We start from the raw sequence: 14,357 nt of genomic DNA, 5'->3' as shown, positions 1-14,357 counted from the left end.
CTTAACTAAAACATTTGCACTATACATTAGTTATATAGGTCCTAAAAAGTGCCTTGTGAACTATATGGTGCAAAATGTGCAATTCACATTGCAACAAGTTCTAACGGGTCTCAAAATGTGTATTATGGTCTAATAAGGAAATAATAAAAGTATAACAGTCAACCAATGAAAGGTTTGTCTGTTATCGTTAAAAGAACTTAACTAAAACATTTGCACTATACATTAGTTTTATAGGTCCTAAAACGTGCCTTGTGAACTACTGTATATGGTGCCAAATGTTTAATTCACATTGCAAAAGGTTCTAACGTGTCTCAAAATGTTTATTAGAGTCTAATAAGTAAATAATAAAAGTATAACAGTCAATCAATGAAAGGTTTGTCTGTTATCGTTAAAAGAACTTAACTAAAACATTTGCACTATACATTAGTTATATAGGTTTTAAAAAGTGACTTGTGAACTACTGTATATGGTGCCAAATGTGCAATTCACATTGCAAAATGTTCTTACGGGTCTCAAAATGTTTATTTGAGTCTAATAAGTAAATAATAAAAGTATAACAGTTAACCAATGAAAGGTTTGTCTGTTATCGTTAAAAGAACTTAACTAAAACATTTGCACTATACATTAGTTATATAGGTCCTAAAAAGTGCCTTGTGAACTATATGGTGCAAAATGTTTAATTCACATTGCAACAAGTTCTAACGGGTCTCAAAATGTGTATTATAGTCTAATAAGTAAATAATAAAAGTATAACAGTTAATCAATGAAAGGTTTGTCTGTTATCGTTAAAAGAACTTAACTAAAACATTTGCACTATACATTAGTTATATAGGTCCTAAAAAGTGCTTTGTGAACTATATGGTGCAAAATGTGCAATTCACATTGCAACAAGTTCTAACGGGTCTCAAAATGTGTATTATAGTCTAATAAGGAAATAATAAAAGTATAACAGTCAACCAATGAAAGGTTTGTCTGTTATCGTTAAAAGAACTTAACTAAAACATTTGCACTATACATTAGTTTTATAGGTCCTAAAACGTGCCTTGTGAACTACTGTATATGGTGCCAAATGTTTAATTCACATTGCAAAAGGTTCTAACGTGTCTCAAAATGTTTATTAGAGTCTAATAAGTAAATAATAAAAGTATAACAGTCAATCAATGAAAGGTTTGTCTGTTATCGTTAAAAGAACTTAACTAAAACATTTGCACTATACATTAGTTATATAGGTCCTAAAAAGTACCTTGTGAACTATATGGTGCCAAATGTTTAATTCACATTGCAAAAAGTTGTTACGGGTCTCAAAAGGTTTATTAAAGTCTAATAAGTAAATAATAAAAGTATAACAGTCAATCAATGAAAGGTTTGTCTATTATCGTTAAAAGAACTTAACTAAAACATTTGCACTATACATTAGTTATACAGGTTCTAAAAAGTGACTTGTGAACTACTATTTATGGTGCAAAATGTTTAATTCACATTGCAAAAAGTTCTTACGGGTCTCAAAATGTTTATTATAGTCTAATAAGTAAATAAGAAAAGTATAACAGTAAACCAATGAAAGGTTTTTTTGTTATCGTTAAAAGAACTTAACTAAAACATTTGCACTATACATTAGTTTTATAGGTCCGAAAAACTTCCTTGTGAACTATATGGTGCAAAAGGTTTACTTCACATTGCAAAGAGTTCTAACGGGTCTCAAAATGTTTATTAGAGTCTAATAAGTAAATAATAAAAGTATAACCGTCAACCAATGAAAGGTTTGTCTGTTATCGTTAAAAGAACTTAACTAAAACATCTGAACTATACATTAGTTATATAGGTCCTAAAAAGTTCCTTGTGAACTATATGGTGCCAAATGTGGAATTCACATTGCAAAAAGTTCTAACGGGTCTCAAAATGTTTATTAGAGTCTAATAAGTAAATGATAAAAGTATAACAGTTAACCAATAAAAGGTTGGTCTGTTATGGTTAAAAGAACTTAACTAAAACATTTGCACTATACATTAGTTATATAGGTCCGAAAAACTTCCTTGTGAACTATATGGTGCCAAATGTTTAATTCAAATTGCAAAAAGTTGTAACGTGTCTCAAAATGTTTATCAGAGTCTAATAAGTAAATAATAAAAGTATAACAGTTAACCAATAAAAGGTTTGTCTGTTATCGTTAAAAGAACTTTACTAAAACATTTGCACTATACATTAGTTATATAGGTCTTAAAAAGTGACTTGTGAACTACTGTATATGGTGCCAAATGTGCAATTCACATTGCAAAAAGTTCTTACGGGTCTCAAAATGTTTATTTGAGTCTAATAAGTAAATAATAAAAGTATAACAGTTAACCAATGAAAGGTTTGTCTGTTATCGTTAAAAGAACTTAACTAAAACATTTGCACTATACATTAGTTATATATGTCCTAAAAAGTGCCTTGTGAACTATATGGTGCAAAATGTTTATGTCACATTGCAACAAGTTCTAACGGGTCTCAAAATGTTTATTATAGTCTAATAAGTAAATAATAAAAGTATAACAGTCAACCAATGAAAGGTTTGTCTGTATTCGTTAAAAGAACTTAACTAAAACATTTGCACTATACATTAGTTATATAGGTCCTAAAAAGTACCTTGTGAACTATATGGTGCAAAATGTTTAATTCACATTGCAAAGAGTTCTAACGGGTCTCAAAATGTTTATTAGAGTCTAATAAGTAAATAATAAAAGTATAACAGTCAACCAATGAAAGGTTTGTCTGTTATCGTTAAAAGAACTTAACTGAAACATTTGCACTATACATTAGTTTTATAGGTCCTAAAACGTGCCTTGTGAACTACTGTATATGGTGCCAAATGTTTAATTCACATTGCAAAAGGTTCTAACGCATCTCCAAATGTTTAGTAGAGTCTAATAAGTAAATAATAACAGTACAACAGTTAACCAATAAAAGGTCTGTTATCATTAATAGAACTTAACTAAAACATATGCACTATAAAATAGTTACAAAATTCCTAAAATGCCCCTTGTGAACTATTTGTTGCAAAATGTTTAATTCACATTCCTAAAAGTTCTAACGCGTCTCAAAATGTTTAATAGAGTCTAATAAGTAAATAATAAGAGTACAACGGATAACCAATAAAAGGTTTGTTTCTTATCGCTAAAAGAACTTAACTACAACATTTGCACTATAAAATAGTTATGTAGGTCCTAAAGCGCCCCTTGTGAACTATATGGTGCAAAATGTTTAATAAAATTCTCCCAAAAGTTCTAACGCGTCTCGAAATGTTTATTAGAGTCTAATAAGTAAATAATAAAAGTATAACAGTTAACCAATGAAAGGTTTGTCTGTTATCGTTAAAAGAACTTAACTAAAACATTTGCACTATACATTAGTTATATAGGTCCTAAAAAGTACCTTGTGAACTATATGGTGCCAAAGTTTAATTCGCATTGCAAAAAGTTCTAACGGGTCTCAAAATTTTAATTAGAATCTAATAAGTAAATAATAAAAGTATAACAGTTAACCAAAGAAAGGTTTGTCTATTATCGTTAAAAGAACTTAACTATAAAATTTGCACTATACATTAGTTATATAGGTCCTAAAAAGTGTCTTGTGAACTATATGGTGCCAAATGTGCAATTCACATTGCAAAAAGTTCTAACGGGTCTCAAAATGTTTATTAGAGTCTAATAAGTAAATAATAAAAGTATAACAGTTAACCAATAAAAGGTTTGTCTGTTATCGTTAAAAGAACTTAACTAAAACATTTGCACTATACATTAGTTATATAGGTCCTAAAAAGTGCCTTGTGAACTATATGGTGCAAAATGTTTAATTCACTTTGCAAACAGTTCTAACATGTCTGAAAATGTTTATTAGAGTCCAATAAGTAAATGATAAAAGTATAACAGTTAAGCAATAAAAGGTTTGTCTGTTATGGTTAAAAGAACTTAACTAAAACATTTGCACTATACATCAGTTATATAGGTCCGAAAAACTTTCCTGTGAACTATATGGTGCAAAATGTTTAATTCACATTGCAAAAAGTTCTAACGTGTTTCAAAATTTTTATTAGAGTCTAATAAGTAATTAATAAAAGTATAACAGTTAACCAATGAAAGGTTTCTTTGTTATCGTTAAAAGAACTTTACTAAAACATTTGCACTATACATTAGTTATATAGGTCTTAAAAAGTGACTTGTGAACTACTGTATATGGTGCCAAATGTGCAATTCACATTGCAAAAAGTTCTTACGGGTCTCAAAATGTTTATTTGAGTCTAATAAGTAAATAATAAAAGTATAACAGTTAACCAATGAAAGGTTTGTCTGTTATCGTTAAAAGAACTTAACTAAAACATTTGCACTATACATTAGTTATATATGTCCTAAAAAGTGCCTTGTGAACTATATGGTGCAAAATGTTTATGTCACATTGCAACAAGTTCTAACGGGTCTCAAAATGTTTATTATAGTCTAATAAGTAAATAATAAAAGTATAACAGTCAACCAATGAAAGGTTTGTCTGTATTCGTTAAAAGAACTTAACTAAAACATTTGCACTATACATTAGTTATATAGGTCCTAAAAAGTACCTTGTGAACTATATGGTGCAAAATGTTTAATTCACATTGCAAAGAGTTCTAACGGGTCTCAAAATGTTTATTAGAGTCTAATAAGTAAATAATAAAAGTATAACAGTCAACCAATGAAAGGTTTGTCTGTTATCGTTAAAAGAACTTAACTGAAACATTTGCACTATACATTAGTTTTATAGGTCCTAAAACGTGCCTTGTGAACTACTGTATATGGTGCCAAATGTTTAATTCACATTGCAAAAGGTTCTAACGCATCTCCAAATGTTTAGTAGAGTCTAATAAGTAAATAATAACAGTACAACAGTTAACCAATAAAAGGTCTGTTATCGTTAAAAGAACTTAACTAAAACATATGCACTATAAAATAGTTACAAAATTCCTAAAATGCCCCTTGTGAACTATTTGTTGCAAAATGTTTAATTCACATTCCTAAAAGTTCTAACGCGTCTCAAAATGTTTAATAGAGTCTAATAAGTAAATAATAAGAGTACAACAGATAACCAATAAAAGGTTTGTTTCTTATCGCTAAAAGAACTTAACTACAACATTTGCACTATAAAATAGTTATGTAGGTCCTAAAGCGCCCCTTGTGAACTATATGGTGCAAAATGTTTAATAAATTCTCCCAAAAGTTCTAATGCGTCTCGAAATGTTTATTAGAGTCTAATAAGTAAATAATAAAAGTATAACAGTTAACCAATGAAAGGTTTGTCTGTTATCGTTAAAAGAACTTAACTAAAACATTTGCACTATACATTAGTTATATAGGTCCTAAAAAGTACCTTGTGAACTATATGGTGCCAAAGTTTAATTCGCATTGCAAAAAGTTCTAACGGGTCTCAAAATTTTAATTAGAATCTAATAAGTAAATAATAAAAGTATAACAGTTAACCAAAGAAAGGTTTGTCTATTATCGTTAAAAGAACTTAACTATAAAATTTGCACTATACATTAGTTATATAGGTCCTAAAAAGTGTCTTGTGAACTATATGGTGCCAAATGTGCAATTCACATTGCAAAAAGTTCTAACGGGTCTCAAAATGTTTATTAGAGTCTAATAAGTAAATAATAAAAGTATAACAGTTAACCAATAAAAGATTTGTCTGTTATCGTTAAAAGAACTTAACTAAAACATTTGCACTATACATTAGTTATATAGGTCCTAAAAAGTGCCTTGTGAACTATATGGTGCAAAATGTTTAATTCACTTTGCAAACAGTTCTAACATGTCTGAAAATGTTTATTAGAGTCTAATAAGTAAATGATAAAAGTATAACAGTTAAGCAATAAAAGGTTTGTCTGTTATGGTTAAAAGAACTTAACTAAAACATTTGCACTATACATCAGTTATATAGGTCCGAAAAACTTTCCTGTGAACTATATGGTGCAAAATGTTTAATTCACATTGCAAAAAGTTCTAACGTGTTTCAAAATTTTTATTAGAGTCTAATAAGTAATTAATAAAAGTATAACAGTTAACCAATGAAAGGTTTCTTTGTTATCGTTAAAAGAACTTAACTAAAACATTTGCACTATACATTAGTTATATAGGTCCTAAAAACTTCCTTGTGAACTATATGGTGCAAAATGTTTAATTCACATTGCAAAAAGTTGTAACGTGTCTCAAAATGTTTATTAGAGTCTAATAAGTAAATAATAAAAGTATAACAGTTAACCAATAAAAGGTTTGTCTGTTATCGTTAAAAGAACTTTACTAAAACATTTGCACTATACATTAGTTATATAGGTTTTAAAAAGTGACTTGTGAACTACTGTATATGGTGCCAAATGTGCAATTCACATTGCAAAATGTTCTTACGGGTCTCAAAATGTTTATTTGAGTCTAATAAGTAAATAATAAAAGTATAACAGTTAACCAATGAAAGGTTTGTCTGTTATCGTTAAAAGAACTTAACTAAAACATTTGCACTATACATTAGTTATATAGGTCCTAAAAAGTGCCTTGTGAACTATATGGTGCAAAATGTTTAATTCACATTGCAACAAGTTCTAACGGGTCTCAAAATGTGTATTATAGTCTAATAAGTAAATAATAAAAGTATAACAGTTAACCAATGAAAGGTTTGTCTGTTATCGTTAAAAGAACTTAACTAAAACATTTGCACTATACATTAGTTATATAGGTCCTAAAAAGTGCTTTGTGAACTATATGGTGCAAAATGTGCAATTCACATTGCAACAAGTTCTAACGGGTCTCAAAATGTGTATTATAGTCTAATAAGGAAATAATAAAAGTATAACAGTCAACCAATGAAAGGTTTGTCTGTTATCGTTAAAAGAACTTAACTAAAACATTTGCACTATACATTAGTTTTATAGGTCCTAAAACGTGCCTTGTGAACTACTGTATATGGTGCCAAATGTTTAATTCACATTGAAAAAGGTTCTAACGTGTCTCAAAATGTTTATTAGAGTCTAATAAGTAAATAATAAAAGTATAACAGTCAATCAATGAAAGGTTTGTCTGTTATCGTTAAAAGAACTTAACTAAAACATTTGCACTATACATTAGTTATATAGGTCCTAAAAAGTACCTTGTGAACTATATGGTGCCAAATGTTTAATTCACATTGCAAAAAGTTGTTACGGGTCTCAAAAGGTTTATTAAAGTCTAATAAGTAAATAATAAAAGTATAACAGTCAATCAATGAAAGGTTTGTCTATTATCGTTAAAAGAACTTAACTAAAACATTTGCACTATACATTAGTTATACAGGTTCTAAAAAGTGACTTGTGAACTACTATTTATGGTGCAAAATGTTTAATTCACATTGCAAAAAGTTCTTACGGGTCTCAAAATGTTTATTATAGTCTAATAAGTAAATAAGAAAAGTATAACTGTAAACCAATGAAAGGTTTGTCTGTTATCGTTAAAAGAACTTAACTAAAACATTTGCACTATACATTAGTTATATAGGTCCTAAAAAGTACCTTGTGAACTATATGGTGCCAAAGTTTAATTCGCATTGCAAAAAGTTCTAACGGGTCTCAAAATTTTAATTAGAATCTAATAAGTAAATAATAAAAGTATAACAGTTAACCAAAGAAAGGTTTGTCTATTATCGTTAAAAGAACTTAACTATAAAATTTGCACTATACATTAGTTATATAGGTCCTAAAAAGTGTCTTGTGAACTATATGGTGCCAAATGTGCAATTCACATTGCAAAAAGTTCTAACGGGTCTCAAAATGTTTATTAGAGTCTAATAAGTAAATAATAAAAGTATAACAGTTAACCAATAAAAGGTTTGTCTGTTATCGTTAAAAGAACTTAACTAAAACATTTGCACTATACATTAGTTATATAGGTCCTAAAAAGTGCCTTGTGAACTATATGGTGCAAAATGTTTAATTCACTTTGCAAACAGTTCTAACATGTCTGAAAATGTTTATTAGAGTCTAATAAGTAAATGATAAAAATATAACAGTTGAGCAATAAAAGGTTTGTCTGTTATGGTTAAAAGAACTTAACTAAAACATTTGCACTATACATCAGTTATATAGGTCCGAAAAACTTTCCTGTGAACTATATGGTGCAAAATGTTTAATTCACATTGCAAAAAGTTCTAACGTGTTTCAAAATTTTTATTAGAGTCTAATAAGTAATTAATAAAAGTATAACAGTTAACCAATGAAAGGTTTCTTTGTTATCGTTAAAAGAACTTAACTAAAACATTTGCACTATACATTAGTTATATAGGTCCGAAAAACTTCCTTGTGAACTATATGGTGCAAAATGTTTAATTCACATTGCAAAAAGTTGTAACGTGTCTCAAAATGTTTATTAGAGTCTAATAAGTAAATAATAAAAGTATAACAGTTAACCAATAAAAGGTTTGTCTGTTATCGTTAAAAGAACTTTACTAAAACATTTGCACTATACATTAGTTATATAGGTTTTAAAAAGTGACTTGTGAACTACTGTATATGGTGCCAAATGTGCAATTCACATTGCAAAATGTTCTTACGGGTCTCAAAATGTTTATTTGAGTCTAATAAGTAAATAATAAAAGTATAACAGTTAACCAATGAAAGGTTTGTCTGTTATCGTTAAAAGAACTTAACTAAAACATTTGCACGATACATTAGTTATATAGGTCCTAAAAAGTGCCTTGTGAACTATATGGTGCAAAATGTTTAATTCACATTGCAACAAGTTCTAACGGGTCTCAAAATGTGTATTATAGTCTAATAAGTAAATAATAAAAGTATAACAGTTAATCAATGAAAGGTTTGTCTGTTATCGTTAAAAGAACTTAACTAAAACATTTGCACTATACATTAGTTATATAGGTCCTAAAAAGTGCCTTGTGAACTATATGGTGCAAAATGTGCAATTCACATTGCAACAAGTTCTAACGGGTCTCAAAATGTGTATTATGGTCTAATAAGGAAATAATAAAAGTATAACAGTCAACCAATGAAAGGTTTGTCTGTTATCGTTAAAAGAACTTAACTAAAACATTTGCACTATACATTAGTTTTATAGGTCCTAAAACGTGCCTTGTGAACTACTGTATATGGTGCCAAATGTTTAATTCACATTGCAAAAGGTTCTAACGTGTCTCAAAATGTTTATTAGAGTCTAATAAGTAAATAATAAAAGTATAACAGTCAATCAATGAAAGGTTTGTCTGTTATCGTTAAAAGAACTTAACTAAAACATTTGCACTATACATTAGTTATATAGGTTTTAAAAAGTGACTTGTGAACTACTGTATATGGTGCCAAATGTGCAATTCACATTGCAAAATGTTCTTACGGGTCTCAAAATGTTTATTTGAGTCTAATAAGTAAATAATAAAAGTATAACAGTTAACCAATGAAAGGTTTGTCTGTTATCGTTAAAAGAACTTAACTAAAACATTTGCACTATACATTAGTTATATAGGTCCTAAAAAGTGCCTTGTGAACTATATGGTGCAAAATGTTTAATTCACATTGCAACAAGTTCTAACGGGTCTCAAAATGTGTATTATAGTCTAATAAGTAAATAATAAAAGTATAACAGTTAATCAATGAAAGGTTTGTCTGTTATCGTTAAAAGAACTTAACTAAAACATTTGCACTATACATTAGTTATATAGGTCCTAAAAAGTGCTTTGTGAACTATATGGTGCAAAATGTGCAATTCACATTGCAACAAGTTCTAACGGGTCTCAAAATGTGTATTATAGTCTAATAAGGAAATAATAAAAGTATAACAGTCAACCAATGAAAGGTTTGTCTGTTATCGTTAAAAGAACTTAACTAAAACATTTGCACTATACATTAGTTTTATAGGTCCTAAAACGTGCCTTGTGAACTACTGTATATGGTGCCAAATGTTTAATTCACATTGCAAAAGGTTCTAACGTGTCTCAAAATGTTTATTAGAGTCTAATAAGTAAATAATAAAAGTATAACAGTCAATCAATGAAAGGTTTGTCTGTTATCGTTAAAAGAACTTAACTAAAACATTTGCACTATACATTAGTTATATAGGTCCTAAAAAGTACCTTGTGAACTATATGGTGCCAAATGTTTAATTCACATTGCAAAAAGTTGTTACGGGTCTCAAAAGGTTTATTAAAGTCTAATAAGTAAATAATAAAAGTATAACAGTCAATCAATGAAAGGTTTGTCTATTATCGTTAAAAGAACTTAACTAAAACATTTGCACTATACATTAGTTATACAGGTTCTAAAAAGTGACTTGTGAACTACTATTTATGGTGCAAAATGTTTAATTCACATTGCAAAAAGTTCTTACGGGTCTCAAAATGTTTATTATAGTCTAATAAGTAAATAAGAAAAGTATAACAGTAAACCAATGAAAGGTTTGTCTGTTATCGTTAAAAGAACTTAACTAAAACATTTGCACTATACATTAGTTATATAGGTCCTAAAAAGTACCTTGTGAACTATATGGTGCCAAAGTTTAATTCGCATTGCCAAAAAGTTCTAACGGGTCTCAAAATTTTAATTAGAATCTAATAAGTAAATAATAAAAGTATAACAGTTAACCAAAAAAAGGTTTGTCTATTATCGTTAAAAGAACTTAACTATAAAATTTGCACTATACATTAGTTATATAGGTCCTAAAAAGTGTCTTGTGAACTATATGGTGCCAAATGTGCAATTCACATTGCAAAAAGTTCTAACGGGTCTCAAAATGTTTATTAGAGTCTAATAAGTAAATAATAAAAGTATAACAGTTAACCAATAAAAGGTTTGTCTGTTATCGTTAAAAGAACTTAACTAAAACATTTGCACTATACATTAGTTATATAGGTCCTAAAAAGTGCCTTGTGAACTATATGGTGCAAAATGTTTAATTCACTTTGCAAACAGTTCTAACATGTCTGAAAATGTTTATTAGAGTCTAATAAGTAAATGATAAAAATATAACAGTTGAGCAATAAAAGGTTTGTCTGTTATGGTTAAAAGAACTTAACTAAAACATTTGCACTATACATCAGTTATATAGGTCCGAAAAACTTTCCTGTGAACTATATGGTGCAAAATGTTTAATTCACATTGCAAAAAGTTCTAACGTGTTTCAAAATTTTTATTAGAGTCTAATAAGTAATTAATAAAAGTATAACAGTTAACCAATGAAAGGTTTCTTTGTTATCGTTAAAAGAACTTAACTAAAACATTTGCACTATACATTAGTTATATAGGTCCTAAAAACTTCCTTGTGAACTATATGGTGCAAAATGTTTAATTCACATTGCAAAAAGTTGTAACGTGTCTCAAAATGTTTATTAGAGTCTAATAAGTAAATAATAAAAGTATAACAGTTAACCAATAAAAGGTTTATCTGTTATCGTTAAAAGAACTTTACTAAAACATTTGCACTATACATTAGTTATATAGGTTTTAAAAAGTGATTTGTGAACTACTGTATATGGTGCCAAATGTGCAATTCACATTGCAAAATGTTCTTACGGGTCTCAAAATGTTTATTTGAGTCTAATAAGTAAATAATAAAAGTATAACAGTTAACCAATGAAAGGTTTGTCTGTTATCGTTAAAAGAACTTAACTAAAACATTTGCACGATACATTAGTTATATAGGTCCTAAAAAGTGCCTTGTGAACTATATGGTGCAAAATGTTTAATTCACATTGCAACAAGTTCTAACGGGTCTCAAAATGTGTATTATAGTCTAATAAGTAAATAATAAAAGTATAACAGTTAATCAATGAAAGGTTTGTCTGTTATCGTTAAAAGAACTTAACTAAAACATTTGCACTATACATTAGTTATATAGGTCCTAAAAAGTGCCTTGTGAACTATATGGTGCAAAATGTGCAATTCACATTGCAACAAGTTCTAACGGGTCTCAAAATGTGTATTATAGTCTAATAAGGAAATAATAAAAGTATAACAGTCAACCAATGAAAGGTTTGTCTGTTATCGTTAAAAGAACTTAACTAAAACATTTGCACTATACATTAGTTTTATAGGTCCTAAAACGTGCCTTGTGAACTACTGTATATGGTGCCAAATGTTTAATTCACATTGCAAAAGGTTCTAACGTGTCTCAAAATGTTTATTAGAGTCTAATAAGTAAATAATAAAAGTATAACAGTCAATCAATGAAAGGTTTGTCTGTTATCGTTAAAAGAACTTAACTAAAACATTTGCACTATACATTAGTTATATAGGTCCTAAAAAGTACCTTGTGAACTATATGGTGCCAAATGTTTAATTCACATTGCAAAAAGTTGTTACGGGTCTCAAAAGGTTTATTAAAGTCTAATAAGTAAATAATAAAAGTATAACAGTCAATCAATGAAAGGTTTGTCTATTATCGTTAAAAGAACTTAACTAAAACATTTGCACTATACATTAGTTATACAGGTTCTAAAAAGTGACTTGTGAACTACTATTTATGGTGCAAAATGTTTAATTCACATTGCAAAAAGTTCTTACGGGTCTCAAAATGTTTATTATAGTCTAATAAGTAAATAAGAAAAGTATAACAGTAAACCAATGAAAGGTTTGTCTGTTATCGTTAAAAGAACTTAACTAAAACATTTGCACTATACATTAGTTATATAGGTCCTAAAACGTGCCTTGTGAACTATATGGTGCAAAATGTTTAATTCACATTGCAAAACGTTTTAACGGGTCTCAAAACGTTTATTATAGTCTAATAAGTAAATAATAAAAGTATAACAGTCAACCAATGAAAGGTTTGTCTGTTATCGTTAAAAGAACTTAACTAAAATATTTGCACTATACATTAGTTTTATAGGTCCTAAAACGCGACTTGTGAACTACTGCATATGGTGCAAAATGTTTAATTCACATTGCAAAAAGTTCTTACGGGTCACAAAATGTTTATTATAGTCTAATAAGTAAATAATAAAAGTATAACAGTAAACCAATGAAAGGTTTCTCTGTTATCGTTAAAAGAACATAACTAAAACATTTGCACTATACATTAGTTATATAGGTCTTAAAAAGTGACTTGTGAACTACTGTATATGGTGCCAAATGTTTAATTCACATTGCAAAAAGTTGTAACATGTCTCAAAATGTTTATTAGAGTCTAATAAGTAAATAATAAAAGTATAACAGTCAACCAATGAAAGGTTTGTCTGTTATCGTTAAAAGAACTTAACTAAAACATTTGCACTATACATTAGTTATATAGGTCCTAAAAAGTACCTTGTGAACTATATGGTGCCAAAGTTTAATTCGCATTGCAAAAAGTTCTAACGGGTCTCAAAATTTTAATTAGAATCTAATAAGTAAATAATAAAAGTATAACAGTTAACCAAAGAAAGGTTTGTCTATTATCGTTAAAAGAACTTAACTATAAAATTTGCACTATACATTAGTTATATAGGTCCTAAAAAGTGTCTTGTGAACTATATGGTGCCAAATGTGCAATTCACATTGCAAAAAGTTCTAACGGGTCTCAAAATGTTTATTAGAGTCTAATAAGTAAATAATAAAAGTATAACAGTTAACCAATAAAAGGTTTGTCTGTTATCGTTAAAAGAACTTAACTAAAACATTTGCACTATACATTAGTTATATAGGTCCTAAAAAGTGCCTTGTGAACTATATGGTGCAAAATGTTTAATTCACTTTGCAAACAGTTCTAACATGTCTGAAAATGTTTATTAGAGTCCAATAAGTAAATGATAAAAGTATAACAGTTAAGCAATAAAAGGTTTGTCTGTTATGGTTAAAAGAACTTAACTAAAACATTTGCACTATACATCAGTTATATAGGTCCGAAAAACTTTCCTGTGAACTATATGGTGCAAAATGTTTAATTCACATTGCAAAAAGTTCTAACGTGTTTCAAAATTTTTATTAGAGTCTAATAAGTAATTAATAAAAGTATAACAGTTAACCAATGAAAGGTTTCTTTGTTATCGTTAAAAGAACTTTACTAAAACATTTGCACTATACATTAGTTATATAGGTCTTAAAAAGTGACTTGTGAACTACTGTATATGGTGCCAAATGTGCAATTCACATTGCAAAAAGTTCTTACGGGTCTCAAAATGTTTATTTGAGTCTAATAAGTAAATAATAAAAGTATAACAGTTAACCAATGAAAGGTTTGTCTGTTATCGTTAAAAGAACTTAACTAAAACATTTGCACTATACATTAGTTATATATGTCCTAAAAAGTGCCTTGTGAACTATATGGTGCAAAATGTTTATGTCACATTGCAACAAGTTCTAACGGGTCTCAAAATGTTTATTATAGTCTAATAAGTAAATAATA

This window comes from Clavelina lepadiformis, chromosome 1, assembly GCF_947623445.1.
Source record: "Clavelina lepadiformis chromosome 1, kaClaLepa1.1, whole genome shotgun sequence".
NCBI classification, from domain to species: domain Eukaryota; kingdom Metazoa; phylum Chordata; class Ascidiacea; order Aplousobranchia; family Clavelinidae; genus Clavelina; species Clavelina lepadiformis.
The sequence above is the reverse complement of the archived record's forward strand: the minus strand, read 5'-3'. Positions refer to the sequence as shown.